General features: G+C 41.5%; 1 protein-coding gene across 6 annotated transcripts in view; it reads left to right on the top strand.

The window, feature by feature from the left end:
* Positions 1–11986: 11986 nt before the first annotated feature.
* OSBPL3 (oxysterol binding protein like 3) overlaps positions 11987–21937 on the top strand; it is a 92969-nt gene continuing 83018 nt past the window's right edge. For 4 of the 6 annotated variants that reach the window (XM_035316208.1, XM_035316209.1, XM_035316210.1 and 1 more), the window contains exons 1-2: positions 11987–12124; positions 12437–12565. The gene's annotated coding sequence lies outside the window, so the exon portion shown is untranslated. Of the gene's footprint in view, positions 12125–12436; positions 12566–12881; positions 13026–21937 lie in introns of those variants that run through there. The other 2 variants (XM_035316212.1, XM_035316207.1) reach the window with 2 other exon arrangements.

Here is a 21937-nt window from a genome sequence, read left to right as displayed (position 1 = left end):
TCTCTGAGAAGAAAATTGGTTGCAGCTTTTATGATGATACCACTGGAATGTTGTCAGGAGAAAATATATGCCTGGAGCTGCTGCAAGGTACTGTGCTGCCAAAGACAGTGGCTCTTTGTAAGTGAGGAATGAGAGATCTGTCTCACCTCAGCTTTGTTTGCAGGACTTTGTTGAAAATGCTGACAAAAGAATGCATCCACATAGATAGCTTAACATGCTCATGAACTGCACATTTGAGAGTTGTCAAGTATTTATTGTGGAGACTGAGGAGAAAGGAGAAGCAGATTGCTAATACAAGACTAGTGCTTATTACCTAGCTAAGCTTAATGATGTAAGATGTAAGCTGTGATTGCAAATCTCCAGTGCTTGATTTACACCATGAAAGAACTTGGGCTCAGTCATTCAAAAGTATGTCACTGTCAGAGGCGGGCAGTTTGTTTGGGAAGTAAGTATTGTTAAAACAGCCACACACTAATCAATTTATTGCATTGTAAATAAATTGTATTCCTGATGAATTGTTTCTGATTGCACACATTTTAACGGGTTGCAGATGACTTAGTATTGATGAGTGTCCATATTAATTCTTTTTATTAGGTCTGGAAAACATCTTTCAGGGGCCCAAATATTTAGAATACCAGCAGTTTTTGGAAACTGACCAGAGTTTACCTTTTATATTACATTACTGTGCTTCACATGTCTCGTTTCAAGGTTAAAACTGTCGATGTTCCTCTTCAAGTAAAAGGCGTGGTGCATAGCATGTTGGACTCATGCACTGGAGTGCTTTGTGTCAGCTGAGAAATCTTTGGGCAAAACATTACTTTTGACAATGTCCTTTTTAATCTTTTGTACCACAACAGCAAAGACACATAAAACGTCACAAAAACAGGCACCGTCTCTAGTCCAGGAAATATCAGGCTACTATCTAGCTGGTAGGCAACCAGCTGGTAGAGAACCAGACACTGTGGCCACAGGTAACTGCGAGCAGCAGCACAATAACAAAGTTAGTACAACGCATGGGTAAAACTTGGCATCAGCTCATACAAACAGATTTAATAGCAGGCAACTCTGCAGTACAAGGCTCTGCAAGCTAATGTGACCTTAACCCAGTAAGACCTAGAATTCGTCCCCGTGAGATCACAGATAGATTGCTTCCAGATTCAGGTTGGCTCACGTGGAGGCCATGTAGCTGTCTCTGCACAGAAAGCATGGCTACCGTGCCCCACATCTAATTCTGCCCCAGCTAACCAGGAGGATATTGCCATTGCTTTGGCTTTATAAGGGTTAATAGCTTGCCTGTATTTCTTACAAGCTAAAAAAGTCAAGAATGTCTAGATCTGATGGCTAGGATGGCTGCATTTTACCAGAAGTCTGCTCTGTACTTGTAATGCTTCATCCCAGTTTTTATTAGAGATTCTTTCGCCTTTTTCTTCTTTTGTACATCTAGGAGCTAATTTCCATTTGCAAAGTTATTTCAGCTGGATCAGATAGCTAGGCTTTGCTTCTTTTAAAATGGCTGAAAATTATTTACATCTATTCATTGTGAAAAGAGCCCCCAGAGTGCTGGCCATTCACAGCAGAAAACTATTTTTAGTCCATTTTCTTAAGGAACCAATGCCGACTCAGCCAAGTTGTTTGTTCACCCATCTATCAATTTAGTCCTAATAACTATGAACCTGCAGACCGATTTCAGCCAGATTTGGCAAATTTGCTCTGTTCCTGCGAATCATGTAAAAATGTGTGGTTAGATAGAAAGAACCTATTATTTCCTTCATGATGCAGGGAAAGCAGGAAGAATTCAGCTGTTGTTTGCTCTGTTGGGTGAGAGCAGGCTGGCCCGTTAGGCTGTGCTACTAATTGACCAGGTGCAGAGCTGTAATACAGCCACAGCACATCTGGCCCCTGCCTGGCCTGGCAATTAGTGCACCAGAGTGAGGTGAGACTACTGTAGGAGAGCCAAGGGATGTGTGGATTGTTGAGGGGGAAACTAGGGTTACTGAGCGAGGGTTTGTAGGAAATATGTAGAGAAACAAATCTGTAGGAGATCAGGCTTCATTAGTTCTGCTGCCCACGAAATACCGTCTTCTCTTTCCCTCTGGAGCATCTTACTCCGAACTTTTTTGCCATTTATATTCAGAAATCTCACCTGAATGACTCAGATCTTTTCAGCTGGCAGTTTGAAGATGTCATTGCCTACATTTGCTGGATAAAAATGACAGCCACCTTTCTGGGCACCTCCTCCCTCAGCTACTTTGGGAGCACAGAATCCCAAGCAGCACGCTCCATCCTCCCCCCACACACATTGTCTGTGTCACTTTTTGTCCTTTTCTTCTTTGGGGTAATAAATACTGAATATACATCTCACGCTGGGACTGGGGAACTTTTATGATGACAGTCATGATTTGTGAAAGTGCCAGCTGGCTATGCCTGGATCATTTCTCTTGCAAGATATAAAGAATTGAAAGCACACATTAGCATGTACCTGCTTAACAACACGCTTTTCAAATTAAAGTCTTGTGATATCAGTTACATACAGAAGTGACAGGATGGCCACCTGAGGAGGGGAGAGGGGAAGAAAGGGAAAATTAGAGGAAAACTATTAAAAGGAATGTTTGGGACTGCAATTATGGTACATATGAGTCAGGTGAAAGAATGAAGAAGAAAAGGGGTAGATGAAATAAGGGACCGGAGATGCAAAAAATTGCACAGGAAAGCAACGTGGGTTGTCTTTCCAAAACACCTTTAAGTTTCAAACCTTCTCTGCAGCATCCCTTTGTTACCTGACAAAGGAAAGCCCAGAGGAACACTGCATGGTATCAAATTGTTTTGTTTAGTACCTTTCATTCCCTTATTACAAATCTTACCACCTTACTCACTTTTTGACATCTGCTGAGCACCTGGCAGATGTCTTGGATGAGCTGTCAGCAAATGCACTTGCATGTTGGGCGCCACAAATTGATTTGACAGCTAAACCAGACAACTTAAACAAAAATTGGTTACAATCAAGACTGAAGTCTATCTTCTGCTTGCCAAATTAAAACGCTGAAAAGCATAGGTTCATTTGACACAAATATTCCATTCAGCCTCAGTGAAAGACTTTGCTTAGGAGAAAGGTAGAGGAAGATGTAATCTAACCCTCCAACATTACTGTTCCTGCTTCCGCAGTGAGAAAACACCAAGGAGGTGGGCACTCTAGCCACCTGTCTAAAATGTTTTCTGGGACAGCTGAATCAAACTTTCCTCAGCATATGACTAATTAGACACAGAGATCAGGTAGCGCCATCTTCTTGGGAATATTTTAATCATTGCCAGATTCAGGGATTCATTCTTATTCTTTTTGCTCTGAGTAAATGAAACTCCTCACCCCACCCCCTTGGGCACAGCTTGTGCAGGAGAAGCCCTGACATTGCCCCATGAGATATGCAGCAGGGAGGAAGGTGAGCTGGTTCCCTGCACCTTTCCCAGGTGTTCCAGTTACAGCTTCACTTTTCTGAATCTGGCCTATCAAATATTTTTTGGGTCTTTTCCAGATGAAATCGTTAGGCACAGTTGGTTTGTATTTGCAAACAGTCTCGAGATGACAGCAGTCACACTGGCAGTTCTACAGGTAGTTTTTGGATAGCCTTAATACCTGTTCTTTGTAGTGCATTCCCTCGAGGTTACTGTTCATTCAGAGCTCACTGCATACGTGTGCCACAGCCAGAGATCCTTCTAACAAGCCATATCTTCATCTTTCTCTGTCGGTATTTCCTTTACAATTATATTGCTTCCAAACATTTACAGTAACGTTATTAGATCCATCTGGTAGTCATCGTATTTCTCCCAAACTGTTCCAAACCCAAATAATGTGTATCACAAGCAAATTTTACTACCAGACCATTCATCCTCCCAGACTCTGAATAATACGCTCAACACTGGCTCCAGCTCGGGTCCTTGGGGCATCTGGCTATTAACCTTTTTCCATTTTAAGATGTAGTAATTTATGCTAGCTCTTTGTAGTCTCTCTCTCGGCTAGTTTTTAATTCATGACAGAACTTTACCTTTCACCTCGGATTCTCAAGTTCCTTTGCAGCCTCTTTGAAAAAGACTTTTTTGACAGTGTTTTTAGGCTCTAAATTAATAGTGTCCCCTCATTCTTCCTCAGCCATTATTATAATACTGCAATAATATTTATGTCTTAGAAAATAAATGCTTTTCCCACCTCTAGCAAGTGACTTTATTTTGGCTTACCAAAGCCAGTGCACAGGAGGGCTGTGCTTGCTTTCCTCCCCCTATCATTATGAATGTTTGCTTCCAGCCTAAAATAGTCCCCCAACTGCCTAAGAAATGCACCTTTAATTCTTTACCTCAACAATAAACTCCATAACTTGTACAACCCCTAAAATCAACATGAGATCCCCTTTAAAGAGTGAATACTATGTTTTCCATTTTCTCCTTGCAAAGCAAATGTTTACCGTAACACATTGCCTTAGCTCTTTGAGGTCAGATAAACAGCCCAGTTAATTCACTGTGCACTTTTCATTTTTGGGATGGGTTTTCCTGAATTCAGCTACTTCTCATTTTAGTTCTCACTAGATGTTCTTGTATCACCTGCTCCTGGTTATGCAACGTGATTTAATTTCATCTTTTCAAACACATCTCCAGGAGGCTTTTGCCTGCGTAACTACTAAAACCCCAGATAAAACCCCAAGTTCCCATTCCATTATACTAACCAGTGTGATAATGGATGTACATAAACCATTCCACATCTCTGCCAAATATTTTTCATCTTTGGTTATGAATGGGGGAGTTTCCAATTTTTAAGATTTTAAAATACACTCGGTCACTCTTTGTTCTTGCAAACATCTACAGAACAATGGTCTCTCTTTTTTTTTTTTTTTTTTTTTTTTTTTCTATAGGATTTGCTTAACTTTTCAATATTTGTTAATTCCATGGGAAAATACCATCTTATTAAAATAAAAATCTTAGCTGGTAAATCCATGTCTATTTTTATTCAAAGGGGAGATTTTAAAAGTGGGTGGTTTTCAAGCCTTGTAGAAATATTCCTTTTCCAGATCTCTTCTGGAGGCAGGAGGGTGGAAAGATGGCTGCATATCTCCTTTATTGCTGAGGGCATTGTTAATTGAATTTGTGCAGAGTGGCCTCTTGTGTGATCAGCAGCAGACTGAGGTGACAGTGATGAACTGGCTATACCTGGGCAGCTGGTGAGTAGCTTCCTTTCATGCCTTTTCCAAGTGACCTCTGTATTTGTGTTTGCCCATGACAGACTGTGTGGGAGGTTTGTTTTTCCTCTATTTTACTTTGTCAGTCAGTCGTGTCAGACTGTGTCAGTAACACCATAAATGCTTTTGTTCTCCTTTACAGCAATTGCCTCTGAGATCAATTGAAGGCTTTCACTGCTTTATTGTTTTCAAAACTTTCTTAACCACAGAAACCCATTCCTCAGCAGCAAATGCTTAGAAAAAACAGCACACAAGAAAGGATGCATTGAGCAATGTAGCCTGTGTAGCCTGTCTTGCTTCAATTATCAACGGGGCAGTAATGGGAGCAAGTTGTTGTCCTCCCAGCAGCTTCCTGGATTCTCACCAATGCCTTGAAATTCAAGGGAAAATTCCAGCCACTTAACATTTTGATCCATTAGGTGAGCCATTTGACTCTGTTGAACTTGAAGAATGATTTTTCCATTGACTTCAACAGCTCTAGATCTGGTCTGGTGCAGCTGCCTGGATCTGTAAAGCTCAAATAAAGGTGAAGACTTTGTTTCCTGGACATCCCTTCTGCCTGGAACTGTTGCTGTGCTCTGGCACAAAACAAAACAAAACAAAAAGCAAAATAAAACCCAAACCAACAAACAAAAAACAACAAACCACCTGTGTGGACTTACAGACTTGTTTCCTGTTGAGTCTGGCTTACAATGTCCGTGAAGATGTATTCTCTGTCAAACAACAGCTGCCAGTGGGGAAAATGGGAAATTAGTCATACTAGAAGACTTCTGAATTGTTTTAAAATTCAGACTCTGACACTAATGGCTGTGGTACAGAAAAAGGAGATGCTACTGCTGCGTATGCCAGCATCTGAACCCACCCAGCTTAGCATTTCCCCACCTAGACCTCACAACCTGTCTGAACAGCAGTTTGGAAATCTCCTGATACAAAATGTACAGTCAATTCACACCAGCAAACAGGCATGCTTCCTACTCTCCTCTAGTGAAATTCCTACCTGTGTATGTACATCTGAGAGATATTGGCACATTAACCATTCACTGAGGCACAGGTCAGGGCACGCAAAGTATCGAAAGGCACAAACTGGCTGTGTCCATGCCTAGGCTGAGAACTGGGGGACTGATCGCTGGAGCAGGAAGGCTCTGTAACAGCTCTGTGGCTGGAGGCCAGAAGTCTGACTTCCAAGTGTCTGTGAGGAGAGTTGCTCCTCTGCTGTTTCATTCTGACAGCAGTCAGGAGTTACTGCTAACAAGCTTAATATCTGTAGCTGGACTTACACAGTTTTCAGGATCGCTCTTGTTACTGCCACGATCGAACGTTGCCAAATATCACATGCACTCAAATGAAACATTTGCAACTTCAAGGAGTTTACACAATAGAAAACTTCACCCATGCTGGCAGGAAATGTACCCGGTGGGTACAACTTACAACGTTTGAACAGTATCATTTATTTTCCCTTCCAAGTGAAATGCAAAGGCATCTGTCCCATTGCCTTTCAGAAAATGCCTTCCAAATATAAATGCAGTGCCTTATCTTACCTTTTGCTTTCAAGGTCCTGAAAGAATGAAAGTATTCAGCAACTTTTGTGCCTTAATGTTTTGACATTTTTTTCCCGTTACTTGCATTCAAAGGAAAAGAGTAACAAAGCTAACCCTAGCAAGAGAAATGTGGATCCTATTCTGGGAAAAGGAGAGCAGGCTCCATGCAGGGACCCAGCATCTGGATCTGAATTGCTCTACACCATATGCAATAGTTATGGAGAAAGAGCAACACAAGAGGTGTGCCAGGGCCTCACCCAGAGCCGAGTGAAGTAAGTAGAAACTGTGGCTGCAATGGACAATGCATTACATCTTCTATCTGCAATAACGTAAGACTTTAAAAAGGGAAACGGCCCGTGGGAGTGGAATATCTCTGATAATCCCTTGTGCCCCACAGGTTTCTTTCTCTTCAGTTCCAGAGAGAACCCCTCACTAGCAACCTGAATAAATAAGCTTGCATTGGTAGGAAAGATAATGTAGCCCACAGTGCACTGAATTACACTTGCTTACTGGCTGTATTATCCTCTTTGCCAATTGAACTGCATCTTGATGCCAAATTCTGCGGAGACCTGTATCATGTCTCTGTAAATACACTTAGTGAATACGGTAAACTTTAATGTACTCTGGTATTTTCTGTCTTAAATAATGTGGAAAAAAATATGACTACTTTTTTCCATCTGACAGCATTTTAGATAAATACTAAAATCCGAGAATACTTGGAAGAATGAGTAATAGTCACCAATGAGGGGGAGGAGGATAAATGTTATAAAACAGCGTCTGGTGTGTATGAAACCAGTACAAGACCGACAAATCCAGAATTTTAAACTGCAAGTTTGTTTAGCCTTTATTCTTAAAGGAAACTGCTCTTGTTTTAAAAACTGCAGAATCATTTTGGCTTGAAAACCTTGGAACTCCCCTCATTTCCAAGTCAGTATTAAAGTTCCTGCTTGAAGCATATCCTTGTGTGTGAAGTAGAAGCTTAGAAGCTATCTTAACTTGCTGTTTCTCCAGTGGCTTGGATGTTAGACTTGCTTATTCACCACACTGTAAACAGTTGACATTCACAAGATGATCCTCAACTGCAGTAAGCTTGGGAGCTAGTCCCAATACAGTTGGGTCCTCCCTTTTTCCCTGAAGCTAAATAGAAGAGACAATTACAAGTCAAATCAACAACAAGAAAAATATTTTTAGTATTAGTGATGAATTTGGAATTCAGCTATTTCCAAATTCATGGGTCCTATTGTGGCAACTTCTGCATAACCCCCCCTCCACACACACACAAAGACAAGGTTGTCCAGAGCCTGCATTTTATTTTCTTCACTATGGTACAGCCCACAGGTATAATTCCTTGCTGAGTGCCAAGCTGGTGGACATTCATTCATTTTCAGTTTTTCTCCTTTCTATTCTGAGTAACTTCTGGCCACACGTCTGCTTTGCCAACATAGACTGTAATCTTCCTGTTCTCTCTGCCCTTATCTGAATAAGTTAGCATGAGCCAGTTAAGCCCCTTGTAAAGAGAAGAGTTAGTGCAACAGCAGGTCTGCTTTCCCCCACTGCTGTAGAGCTCTGACCACCAGAAAAACCGAAGTCAGAATCAATACTCTGAAAAGTATTTGCAACAACTCATGAATTTTGTGACACAGGTGATATGCTTGCATGAAGGCGTTGCAGCATCAGGCACTTGGGAGGTAAACTTTGCCCCTCAGAGGTATTTGGAAGGGCTCCAAAGGGAGTTTAACGAGACTGAGTCTAGCTGGGAAGCAAGAAGAGCCAGGAAAGATGGCCCAGACTCTTACAGTCATGAGAAAAGAGGGCTGGGCAGATTAGGGAGATGACAGGTAAGTGTTTAGAAATACCAGCAAGACACACGAAAGCTAATGCCAGTTGCTTGCATAATACTAGCCTGTGTATGCAACAGGATGCTGGTGGTATTTGCCAAAGAATTGTCAATGGGATAGCAGGCTCCTGAGTGGTCAGTGAGAAGAAAATAGAAGGTACTGGCACAAGGACAGAAATGACATGATAGGGAGGGCTGGTATTAAAAAAAGCTACCAAGGATAGATTTATTTTGGTGGACAAGGAATGACTTTGCTGAATTTCAAGACAGGTAACTCCTGCCCAAAACTGAAGGTGTATGTGCTAAGTCATGAGAAGAGAAAGATGGGTTAACCCAGTAAGTATGCACACAATTCTACTGCCAGTCACACCACCTCAGCCACAAGGATTCTGATAAATATATGCTTCTGCTGAAAATGCAGAAGCTCTTCAAAAGTTTTGTGTTAGTTATTCATCTCAGATCACAGGACATAACTTGTATCTCACAACAAGCCTTTCTCTGTCTGCTCCGTATCCGTGCTATAGGAGCTCGTTCACCAGCATAAGACTAAGATTGCTTGAACATGAAAATCATTGCATGGTATTGAGTTCAACAGAATCCTTTTCATTGTGCTCACTGGATATATTATTGTGTACTGTCTTTACAAAACCACAGGAAAGAACAAGCTAAAAGGATGCACCTAATGGTGGAGTTTTAATTCAGACCATGCAATTTAATTATGCATTATATTAGATCAAAGGGAAATTGAATTAAAAAGAAAATACCTGTTGGATCATGGAGAATGGAGTTCTTCTTAATAGCTCTGGAAAGATTACAGTGTCATGAGGCTCCACCACGCAGAACTGAAAAACCAAAGAGCAAGGATAAATCGAAGGTTAAGTGCACAGGGCTGGGGAACACCCTAACCACCTTCTTTTTACTAATACAAACTGGATGGCTTTGTGTTGATGGATCTATTAAAAAGAAAAACACCAATCTATATTCAGACAGAGGCTTTCTGCCTATACATTTCCCCTGATGTATGCAGCCTTGTATTTTGCCGTCTCAGTTAAGGCTGACACTATTTCTTTGTGCTTTGATTTTCTAATAGGAAGAATGGTCTTATTCCCAAAGGGCTACCTATTAATTCATTTTTAAACTTATTTTTAGCCCAGGAAAAACACCACTCCAATACTGTTTCTTTTTTTTTTTTTTTTTTTTTTTTTTCCTGTTCAACAGGAGGACAGAACAAAAGAAAAGGAAAGAAATCTACAGAAAGATCAAACTCCTTCCTGATGTAGCTGCAGTTAATATATCCCAAACATATGTTTGGTCCATGTTTTTTTGCTGTGATGAACATAGGAACAGTGAATGTCCTTAATGTGTCAGGAACCCCAAGTAGCTTGCTGTCTATATGGCAGGACTCAAGATGGAGATTTTAAACTGGAAGAGGATTTGAATTTTGCTTTTTTCATTTCCTTCTCCTTGCAAGGTCTGGAGGCTATTCATCATCAAAGAGCCACCCAGTTCCTTTCTAAATCAAGAAGTGGTCTGAGTTTGGCTTCAGTGGGAGCTCGAACAGACCACACGTGCATCGTGCTACCTAACCGTACGTTAGTACACCATGTGATTGCCAGAAAGGTGCCTCATCAACATATTCCAGCTGCCTACGTTTTTCTTAAAAGATTTGCTGCAGGCTACTTAGTGCCATTAGTTCAATAATCATGTTCTTTAAAAGTACAGTGCTATTTGTTTTCCTGAAACTTGTATTTATAAAAGCAATTTATATAAAACTTGAAATGTAATAAAACGGTATATGCTATTTTTAGATTTTAGTTGTTTGCAAACTGATAAACACCCTCCAGCAAAACCTGAATTCCCACACTGCAGAAACTCACAGCTACATTAAACAACATAACCATAAGTAAAACTGCTTTTGTTGCCTTTCATTGACTTTGCTCATTGACACTCACTAAAAATTGCTCCTCATATAAAAATGGGCATAAGTAATGCTGAAAAAGCAGTATTCCAAAGGTCCTGTCAATACTATTTTCAAGTACATTTTATGATCTATATGAACTAAGGCAAAAATAAGATTATTATGTATAAAAACAGCATTTAAAGGTATTAAACAGTGTAGGATGCTTTAGTGCCTATGGCTTGGGAATCCTCTGCCAAACCCTGTTCTTATAAACGTGGTACTCGGTGGTGTCTCATAGCCTTTTAGCAAACATGGTTTCATTCACAGTGCAAGATACCACCCTGAACATGGGGTATGCTACCACAAGCTCCCATCCATGAATGCTCTCCCTGCCTTTCGGGATGTTACTTGGAATGGCTTTCCCAAGCCCTGTTCTGAGGCAGTGTACACGCAGAGAAGGTTTTCCAGAGGGTTGCACAGGACAGTGGTGGCGTCACTGTCCCTGGGGGTGTTCAAGGAAAGGTTGGACGTGACGCCTGGGGACATGGTTCAGTGGGTGACGTTGGTAGTAGGGTGATGGTTGGACCAGATGATCTTTAAGATCTTTTCCAACCTTCATGGTTCTATGATCTATGTTTCTCTTTTCTGTGACCACTGAAGTAATGAGAAGCACCGAGTGCAGGCTGGGATCGAGAATCGTTTGGGCAGCTTGGGGCCCACGATGCTGAGCTGGGAAAGCAGGGGGTCCTTCCTCTCCTGATCGAGGATTAAACCACACTTCGCACACAAAAACCACACAAGTTCTGTGCCAGGCCACATCCTCCCTACATCCTCACAAGCAGCAATCATTTCGGAAAGACTTTGTGCACACACCACGGGGATCATGGAAACAGCCCAGAGCGCTTCTAACGGCTCGGATCTCATTAGTCACTCAGGCTGTTTCTCCTTAAACAAGGCTCTGGGGGAACAGGCGAATATTAGGATGTGGGGTTTGAGGATTTGAGGTTTTAGGATGTGGGATTTGGGGATGTGGAATTTTAGGATGTGGGATCTGGGGATGTGGGATATTGGGATGTGAGATTTTGGTTTGTGGGATTTTGATATGTGGGATTTTGCTGTGTGAGATTTTAGGATGTGATTTTGGTATGTCACATTTTTGGATGGCACATTTTGGGATACCAACGAGGTCTGTGCGTGTCTGAGGGACGAAGCCCTCGCGAGCCTCCCCTCAGCGCCGGCCCCCGCCTCCCTCCATCCGCCTCCCGCCCCACCTGCCGGCGAGGCCCCGCCCGTGACGTCACGGAAACACCCATCCCCCCTCCCCCCGCGATCGGCGGGGAAGATAACGCGTGCTCCCCTTTGGCCAGCGCGGCTGCCAATCAAGCGCGGCGATCCCGCCCCTCTCTCCCCCACTCCCCCCCTCCCCGCGGTGCCGCTCGTGTCCGGCCGGCCGGAGCCGAGCGGAGCCGAAGGGAGCCGAGCGGAGCCGAGCGGCCGCCCCGCGCCCCCGCCCTCCCTGGTGCAGGTATTGCCGCTGTGCTACATTAAAATAAAACTGAATAAATCCCGCACCGCGCCGGGGGGACGCCTCCAGGCGTGTTTAGCTCCGGGACGGGGCTCGTAGCAGCGGGTAAGGGGGATGCCCCGTTGTTCCGGTGGCTTCTCCCTGCCCGCGGCGCAGGGCAATGGGTTAAGTCCCTCCAGCCGCTCCAGCATGGCTTCCGACGGGGTGCGACTTCCATTCGGGGGCAAATTATGAGCAATTTGGGGACGAATTGTCAGCAATTTGAGCACTGAGCTGCTCCGTTGCTCCCAGCCACTCGGTACCGTTCGCTGGTGCTTGGTTCTACCAGGGGGACGCGCGGGGTGGCTGGAGGAAAGGGCGCTTGTTAATTTACTTCTTCCTTGTAGCGTAATTTGCCTGCTTTGCACTTTTTTCTAGGCCTCCGGTGTCTGTCACGGTGCTTTTTTTCCTTCTGGAGAAGGGACACGGGCTGTTGCTCTGTCCCTTGAGTTTTGCCGGTTAACCACTGAGTTGGGAACGCTTCGCTCCGCTTCATTTCATCAGCCCGTAAGTCCCGTTTGGGTATACACAGCGTCATTTATCTTCATTTCCAGCCTTTTCTTTGAAAGTATGTCTGTTTTTAAATCTTAAGTCATGCTCTCTAGTCTGCGCTCCAATGGATTAGGCTGGATGCTATCACCGCGCTTCCCGTGCGCTGGCTTCGCGATTCCGCATCTTGGTGCCGTTCCCCGCCACGCACGCGGCGTTGGGCCCGCTCCTGTCCCCGTCCATCGTTCTGTACGGCTCTGGGTTTGAATGCAGGAAGGGTGGGAGGGGAACTTTAGGGATTGGAGATGCTATCTGTGTACGAGCGAGCATGTGTGTGTTCTGGGGGTGGTGCTGAGCAGTTGTGGTTGGGCTGAAAGTGCCAGCACGTTCACTAAGGACAGGAAATGATGCTGAGGCACTGATAGAGTTGCCTTATTGCAACACTGCGTGTGTGGCTAGCTCATTTACTTTTGCAAATGTAAGTATGCTGTATTATATACAAAACCTCCTTTTTCGGGTAGCTGCGTGTATGTCATCTTACAGAATTGGGTCTAGTTAAAATAGCTTCTATTTAAACGGATGCGTGTATGTCTAGTAGGCATATAGCTAATATTTCCTTTCTTAGTCACATTCGGTAGGTTTTATTTCATGCTGTGTAGAAATTAGAGTGCATTGTGACATTGTGGCAGTCTTGGATCTTACGGTTTCTAACTGTAAGAATGAGTTTTCAGTTGCTACAAACATTGCTCTAAGCAATTCACGTATGAACTACACTTTCAACAGGAAGGCTTTTCTCATTTTGTAGCTGAAACACTTCAGGCTTAATTTTGACTTGCTGCTGAGGTCCTTGAGATTCTCAATTTTGGTGTCTGTCTTCTGCCTTTGTGGTTATGTTCAAGCAGTACACTTTGGGGGCATGCATCATTTTCAGTCGCATGCAGCTGTCACTTGTAGTACCGGTATGTAAATCCGTGAATAATATGCCTGGAAACAAACATTCTGTTGCTTTAGTTTCTCATTTATCTGAAGGATGAGGAGGTTTTATGTATGTAACATTATGTCCTCTTGTGGGTGCTTGTCTTTATTCTGCTAACTTAGAAATTAACACTGAGGAAATGTATTTTAATTAACTTAGAATAATTTTTGCTGCCTGCCATCGAGGTTAAGAGACGTGGGTGTTGATGGTAATATGACAATGTAAGTAAAATTGGAAACATAATAGTTGAGAAACATACTGCTGTGGGTATGCTCTTGGGAGGCAGGATATCCATAACTCATTTCTCCTTTCAGTCTGTTTTAGCTTGCTCCTCCTGCAAAGTTCCTGAGGCTACTTGTGACTTCCATGTAGCACATATTATATGTTCAGGAATACCAGGTTCTATTATATATGAAGTTCTGACATGAATTAACACTGTATTTTATTGTTAGCTTAGGATTCTGTCAACATGAAACTCATGGCGTATTGTTTCATGTTGCCTCAAACAAACAAACAAACAAAAAGTTGAGGACAGCCTCAGTGAAGGAAGAGAACTTGCACAAATTCTCTTTCTATTTAAGTGTCCAGACTGAGGTGATTGTTACATGATCCAAGTGCTGGGTTGTTGCTGTGGTTGGTTTTTTGTTTTGTTTTAGCACAAATTCAGTGACAGTTCTGGTAAATGCATTGTTAATAAAAGCACCGTGTGCTTTAAGAAAACGCTAGCTGAGATTGAGAAAAGCATTTGATTAGCCCAGCGCAGCTCAGCCATTACCGTTCTGCCTGTCTGGTGTGCCAGAACACCACTGACTCAGTGCAAGCTCCTTAGGGTAGAAGTCACGTGTTAATATATAGCAGTAAGCACAACAGCGCTTAATTCTATTTTGGTGCCTGGGTGTTCCATACCGCTAACCACAAAAGTAGAAAGAACTGAAGTTGAGCCACTTTGGATGTGGAAGCTGCTGAGCAATGTGTGCAGAGCATGTTTGCTAACAATTCTCTGTCTTTGGCTGAATGCTGAACATGTGGTTCTTGAGTCTTTATTCTGAGGAAAATAAATAACTGTTAAGCATGACTTGATAGGAATCCTTGTTATGTGCGGTGGAAGAGAGTGAGAGTACAAGATCTAATAAGAGTGAGTACTCTATATAAGAGTGAGAACTGACTTTCACTGGCCTTTGAGCTCTGAGCTGAAACAGTGCATTCAGAATTGCTAGGAGTTTCTAGTACTCGGAGGGATCTCCAAACTTATGAATTGTACAGCAGGTGGAAAGAGAGCCTGGTAACAGCGGCTGCATAATAGAATCGGGTGAGTCACAGAAGGAGGGCAGCATACATGATTCTTCACATGCTTCTGTGCTTTTCTTTTCAGCTTTGTAACAGTTTAAACTGATTTTGAAAAATTCTTCCTTTGTAGTCATTATATAGCAAGTTAGCCAAACTGCATTCCCTGTCTGACCAGGAGGCGTGTCTCTATTCGTGATACTAGGTTTCTCACTGTTGCTCTGTTGTTACAGTACAAGTACCTAGCCTGAAGGTTCCCTCTTCAGTCTTTCAGTAGTGGGGGGTTTATTGGTTGGATGGTATTAGGTTGGCAAATACAGCTGCTGCCATGTCAACAGTTATATTTTTCTGAATGTTTTCTTTGGCACTTATGTTAATAGGGCTGTGCAAACAAATCTACCTTTCTTCTGCCTCCTAACGTAATGCATCGGTTGGGAATTGAAATTTGTCTTTTTGATTAATCTCCTCATAATGCCAAGTTTTTAGTGATAGCTTCAGATTCTGCGTCTGTTAAACCAAAACCTAAAAAAATGTCACAGCAAAAATATGTTATGGTATACGGTGCTGTAACTGTTATGTAGTGCTCGTATTTAGCTGCTGCTCTTAGAAAGATGATAACAATCCAAAATAATAAAGTTGAGAAACCAATCCTTGTTTGCACCAGTGTTTATTTTCTCTCTCTCTCTCTCTCTCCTTTTTTTTTTTTTTTTTTTTTTTTTTTTTTTACATTATTGATAAACACTGCACTTTGATGTTGGGTTTCAGTAATGACTTTTTGTTGTCATTAGAAAAATTTGAAACATGTGGCTTTCTGGTGAATGTTTTTAGACTGGAAGTCTGGAATATTTCCTTGGTGAAGGTAGTCTTACTCTTCCCTCATCTTAATTTCTGTAATTTCTGTTATTGCTACTTATGATAATAATGCCATGACTCTACTTTTGCTGTCGTCTTATCTGTTGTGGCCGTCACTTAAATCACTTTGAGGTCACCTTTCTCTGACGTTCTCTCTTTTATTCCCATTTTTCCCCATAATTCTGAAGGTTTTTCCTAGTCTCAGTGTGTGCACATTATTGTTCTGTTATTTGTCTGTTCCGTTTTTCATATAGCTGCTGGTGAAGCCGAATTGAAGCTCCAGGTCTTACCAGTTCCAGTAAAGAACAACTGTGTGGGCATACGCAATTTCCTTAAGCATTTTCTTCCTTCTGCTTGGTCAGTAGCTGAAACCACAGAAGAGACAAATTCTGAATGGCCTGTCAGTCACCAACAGGACTGTGTGTGGGGGAGACTTTATCCTTCTCAGTGCACAAGCCCATCTGTGTCATTCTTAATTCTGCTTGTTACTGAAGGTTAAATCCTGCCCTTCGAGTTTTAAAAGGAGCAGAGTAGAATCCTGGTCGCTGGCGCTGCTTTCTTCTATCTCTGCAACCAGTTGCTCGTATTAAAAATTTTTGTTGAAATGTCTTCCTCTCCTCCAAGTTAATTTTGTTGGTGGTGTGTCTAGAAAAATAGCCTTGAGAAGGGGTGGAGGGAGTTTCTTCATAGTTTTAACACCTTAAGTGAAACATACAATTGTTATTTTTATAGGGGAGCTTTTGCTGTCCTGTCTGTAATGGCAAGAGATGGCAGTGAAAGCAGTTTTGATACCTTTTGTTGTCAAAAGGTTTTTGCCACTGCCTCGGGCTGTGAGGCATAATAGCAGTGTCTCCCATGAACATCATGCAGAGCACGTCGTGCTCATATTGGCATCTGGAACCGCGCTGGCTGCAGCCACAGTACTAGCAAAGGAGCTTGTTTAATAGTCTTATAAATTACTGTATTCTGACAGAGTGAACAGTTCCCTCATTCATTTCCAGATCCCTTGCTTGCGACAAACCGAGTGCTGAGATCCCCTAGATGCAACCATGACAGCACGAACCGTGAATTTAAGTGCAGCTTGTAGCGGCAGGGCAGGATGGAAGTTTCATTATGAATGAGAATCAGTCACTGACCTTTGCGTATCTTTAATTTGAAAAATAAAAGTAAAAAAGGAAGTGTCTGTTTTCTGTGGTACCGCTTGATCACTTTAGCTAAGTAAGCGTAAATTATCAATGTCAATGGGGATCCCCAAAATACTGGTGATTACCATCTGCATACTGAGGAGCTGATGATGTTAACTCCAAAGGATGTGGGCAATGGGGAGTCTTTGCTATTTCGTAGAGATGACTGTGGTAGGAGTGTGGTGCCTTTCTCAGGTTCCCTCCCTGATACTGCGCTGCTTGCCAGATGCAGGCAGGCTGATACTTGCTGACAGATACCTTTCTACAGTTTAGTAACTCTTTACTTTTTTTTTTTTTTTTTTTTTCTCTTCACCTCATGGGATGTATCTGTGTCTGCAGCTGAGTAGTACATGACCCCTCTGATTTTGGGAATCCTGCAGCCATTTGGGCAGGAGGCGTTCCAAGAACTTCATGCTGGTCTTAGCATATATCAGGCTATTTGGATGTGGTATTATTGCTAAAAGATTGCAAGTCTTTGCTTTCTACATAAGTGATAATGGAATGAAGACACAAAAATTAACAACCAGGGGGCATTATTGAGACTATACCTAAAGATTTGAGTTCTCATTAACTTTTTTGCTGGTGAGTAAGAGTGGTTAATAAGCCTCTGTGGCCTACCCTCGTGCTGTCATGTCCCGGAAGCTTCTCAGAACTGCATCTTACTCGCTGTTACTGTCAAACAGGGTTTGTGGAATCCCCTCAGAGCAGTTATCTTTAGTTTCCTTAAAAGATAGCATTCTGGTAATGGTTTTGTCCTACATCTTAACAAGTGACAAGAAACAATGGGCACAAAGCAAAGGAGCACAGGAGGTTCCATCTGAACATCTGGAATTTTATTTATTTATTTATTTATTTTTTCTCCCCACTGCGTGGGTTACTGAACACAGGTTGCCCAGAGAGATTGTGGACACTTGGTTCTTAGACATATTTAAGAGCTGTATGGACATGGTGCTGGGCAACCAGATGTAGGTGGCTCTTCTTGAGCAGGTTGGTTGGACAACCAGAGGCCCCTGCCTACCTCAGCCATTCTGTGGTAACTAGTAGTGTATTTTGGGGTTTAGCTTAGCACAACTCTGCACTGCAAACTCTTAGATTTAGATTTTTGGGGGAAAAGTCACTTGCAGTCCTAGCATTCTTTTCCAGTCTTGTATGAGTCAAGAGTGGATCGGATCACTGCACATCCTTGTGGCTGGGTTACATGTAATCAATCTTTCATACAGCAGGGGGCAAACGTTGTTGGAATAGGTTATTGCTGGTGTATCTGACAAAAGATGACTTCTAGAAATAGAACTAGAACTAATGGGGTTTCCTGATAGTATGGCCAGAAAGGAATTTTTATATGAAGAGGGGAGAGTCTAGGTTAAATCTACTTTTGTCACTGAACTCTAGCAACAGCCATGTTGGGTAAAAAAGAGTTGATATTTCCTGTGATTTTTTTGACTAAAGCCCAACAGCAGAAGGAAGAGAATTTTGGTATAAGGTCTACAGGACTTTGTTGTGTCCTGGCAAGAAAGTTACTGGTTTTTGGGAAGTGAATTCAATAGGTGTACCCTTAGTAGCATCAACAAATACTATGAGGGCACCCAGCTGGGTTTCGATTCTTGGGCCGCATGGAGGGGCTATCTTGCAGTGCTATTGTTTAGCTTCCAGGTTGAGGGATCTAAAGGGAAATGAAATGCAAAATTTACATGTTGAGTGAAAAACTGGGACAAAGTATTACAATTGCTGCTTGTCTTCCTTAACTGAATGGTACTGATAATTTATACTGACTGTTGTGAGTTAACCCCTGTAATTCACCCCCCCCAAGCACTACCAAAACCAGTAAGCCAAAAAGTAAGCTAAGCTAAAACCAGTACAAAACCCCAAATTCACTTTTTCCTGTGGTGGTCATGATATCTCTGAATTCATTTTCAGATTTCTTACTGTTCTTCAAATCTATGTACCTTGTCTGCAAGGCAATAAAACCAGAAGCACTCAGTATTACAATAATATTATGAACCTTATAAAACTGAAGCTCATTTACTGAATATCTCCCAGTTCTTAGAGAGTTTCAAATTGCTGAGAAAGGGGAACTTAATGAAGTAAGAAACAGTTGTTATAAATAAAATTCTTGCCTTTTAGCTGATGTCCAGTCCGTACAGTTGAAGTAAGCTCTTAACATCCTATTTCTTAGAATAAGAATAAACATACACTGCTGAAATATGCATTTTTCTCTTCACTTAATTCACTGAATAAATATGGAACTTTGTGTCAGATTCAGAGATATTAGAATTTTCCGCAGAACAGCTGAATCACAGGCTTCTTTCCACACAAACTTCTTATTTCTCCATGCATTGTACTACACAGTATCATATCCTTTGGAGTTCATCAGGATCAACATTTCTACTTGCAAATTAACAGCAGATCCGACGCCAGGATGTCATTCCGGCAAATGAGACTTAAAAAGTATATTGCTAGGCTTTCACAAAATGGACTGTTTGACAAGAGCGACTAGTAATTTTTTTTCCCGCTCTTTTATTGTTGGGGCACTTAAGTATTCAACGTCACTTTCTTCTGGCATGTCATATTTGTGGAATTGTTGGTGTGCTGAAGATCCCTTATGGGTGATAATTTTACATTTTAAAAGATCAAATTTCAAGTAATGGGACACCAGTGAGTATTTTTGAATGCACACAAGGTCATTGTTTTTATCAGGTGAGCTTTAACAATCTGCTTTTAGTCTTAGCTGGGAAGTGTGATAAGCTGAACAGGGAAGATGCATCTTCCCAGTTATTCCTAGCTGTTTCTTCGTCCTTCTTGCTTTAAAGGAAATGGCTTCCTTGATTCCACTGTAATTCAGTGGCTGTATCTGGGTGTCATTAAGTGACTGAATGCCCTCACTTTGGGAAATATTTGTAGAGCTTGTCTGTGATGGTGGCCCCTTCCTACTGAAGAGGCATGGGGAGAACTTTGCTTTCGTGGCATGGCTCAGTACTTGGAAACATCCCCATCTTCCTAACTGTGGATGCCCTTTCAGCCTTGGTAATCCTGACACAATGACGGTTCATATTGAAGTACCAAACGTTCATTGCCCAGTGAGCTTGCGTTATTTGCTTTAATCTGGCTAGAGTGCATGGTTAACATAAAAACATCCCATGTTCAGTGTAGAATGAGGATTGTTTACTTCTGATGTTCTCAAACAAAACTGTTAAACAGTATTTTAGTGTGCAGAGTCCTACCGAAGAGCCATCTTTGCTTGCAGTTAAGTGAATTCTGAAACTAAAATGGTGTTTCTCATATAATAGGAAGGCGTAGTGCCTTTTTCAGTGTGTCCTGTCTCCCAGCACTCAACTCTTGCAGAACTTGAATTCATAAGGGAATTTCATTCTGAAGGACTGCTGAGCAATGAAACCAAGTGCATTGCCACTTGATCAGCTGTATGATGGGTTAGTTCTGGAGAGAGAAGGAGGTGTAGGCTGTGTATCAGTTGTTGCTTGCTGTTGTATCTATCAAATTGATCTTTGTTGCCTGGCCTGGTACGATTACAGCTGAGAAGAAGGGAGGTGTGTGATAAGGGATATAGGGATGATGGGTGGGAAAGAAGATTTTTATTTATGAATATACATATCTTTAATTCTCACTTATTCTGGTTGACCAAATTGCTTTTTTAAAAACAAACAAACAAACAAAAAACTTCCCCATGTTTCTTTCTGGGTCTTGAAAATAATCAAGTCTGGGTAGACTTGATTAATAATAATAAAACCAAAAAACAGCTGATGGAAAAGAAACTAGCGTGTCTTTTGTCAGTGCTGACTGAGTTAATGGTTTACCCTTTGTTAGATCTGCACAGATAAAGGTGTATATTAAATTTCTGTTTATTTTAAAATAGACTTAGGGGAAATGTGGAAAACATATTTTATAGCAGTCTGGGTTTACAGGTTGCATTGTTAAGGTTTACAAGCTGAAGCATAGGAGAGACTTCCTTTTTCTAAAAAATAATAAAAACAATAATAATAATTGCCTGCCAGATTTCTCTCTTGTCATAGTTCCGACAGCACGGACTAATTGTGAGGAAACATGATGAAGAATTGGCATGTCTGTATGGTGAGAAGTATGTTGGATTACTTGTTAAGAATGGGATGAAAGGACTTGGGCAATTTCCCAAAAGTAAAACTTATATGTGCTGTTTTGCCTTGCACTGTTTGTAATGTGAGCCAAGTAGCTTCTACAGTAAGGAAGAAAGAACTATGTATTTATTTAATTTAGATAGTGTAAATTTAAAGAATTCAATTAAATGAATAGGTTCATGTACTACATAATGAAGTTTAGATTTTCATTGTAATAACTCTTAATACTTTGCTTCGGGGAGTTGAAGAAAGCTGTTCTGATCCCTGCACTGAGATTCCAAAACACCTGTTTTTGTGTATCAAGGTTCCGGAGCTCTGCAGTACTCATCTTCAGGAAGTCAGGAACATGCAAAATATTCTCGTCTTTGAAAATTTTATAAAATTAAGAAGAAAATATCAACAAATCTCATTGTCAAAATTAATGCAGTAAAATCTACATATGCTTGGTTGCCTAAAGATAGATTCTAGAAAGTAATATTTCCTTGATCTGCCACTTTTTGAAATTAATGTTCTGTAAAAAAATAAATAATAATAATAATAATAAAATAAAATAATAGAGAAAAAATACAGGGGCATGAGTAAAGCTAAAGTAATTAATTTTTACTAAGGGAAATTCTAAAAATACTACATCAAGGTCACTTGGCAGACCAGCTTAAATCACCACTTTTTAAAGTGGTATATAATGGTATTCTTACTCAAAGTGGCTGTACTGACACTTCATACGACTGGAAGAGAGGCCCTGGGTACGCATCTTCAGTATTTCTGTTGCAGTCAATACTTTTGTATAATCCCTTTTGTAATCTGACAAAGCATCCTCTTAAAAATAGTTGGAGCTTTGACCTAGTTGTCCCATTAACAGCATATTTCAGAACTTCGTTGCTTTGACTAAAATGCTATTCCAGGATTCCAGATAAATGTATTCACACCCAGTCTGTGCATCTAGCTAAAATTAGTGTTTTCTCTCACCGTTTATAAGGGCACCTGTATT

The sequence above is a fragment of the Oxyura jamaicensis genome, chromosome 2, assembly GCF_011077185.1.
Source record: "Oxyura jamaicensis isolate SHBP4307 breed ruddy duck chromosome 2, BPBGC_Ojam_1.0, whole genome shotgun sequence".
Classification (NCBI taxonomy): domain Eukaryota; kingdom Metazoa; phylum Chordata; class Aves; order Anseriformes; family Anatidae; genus Oxyura; species Oxyura jamaicensis.
The sequence above is the reverse complement of the archived record's forward strand: the minus strand, read 5'-3'. Positions and strand labels throughout refer to the sequence as shown.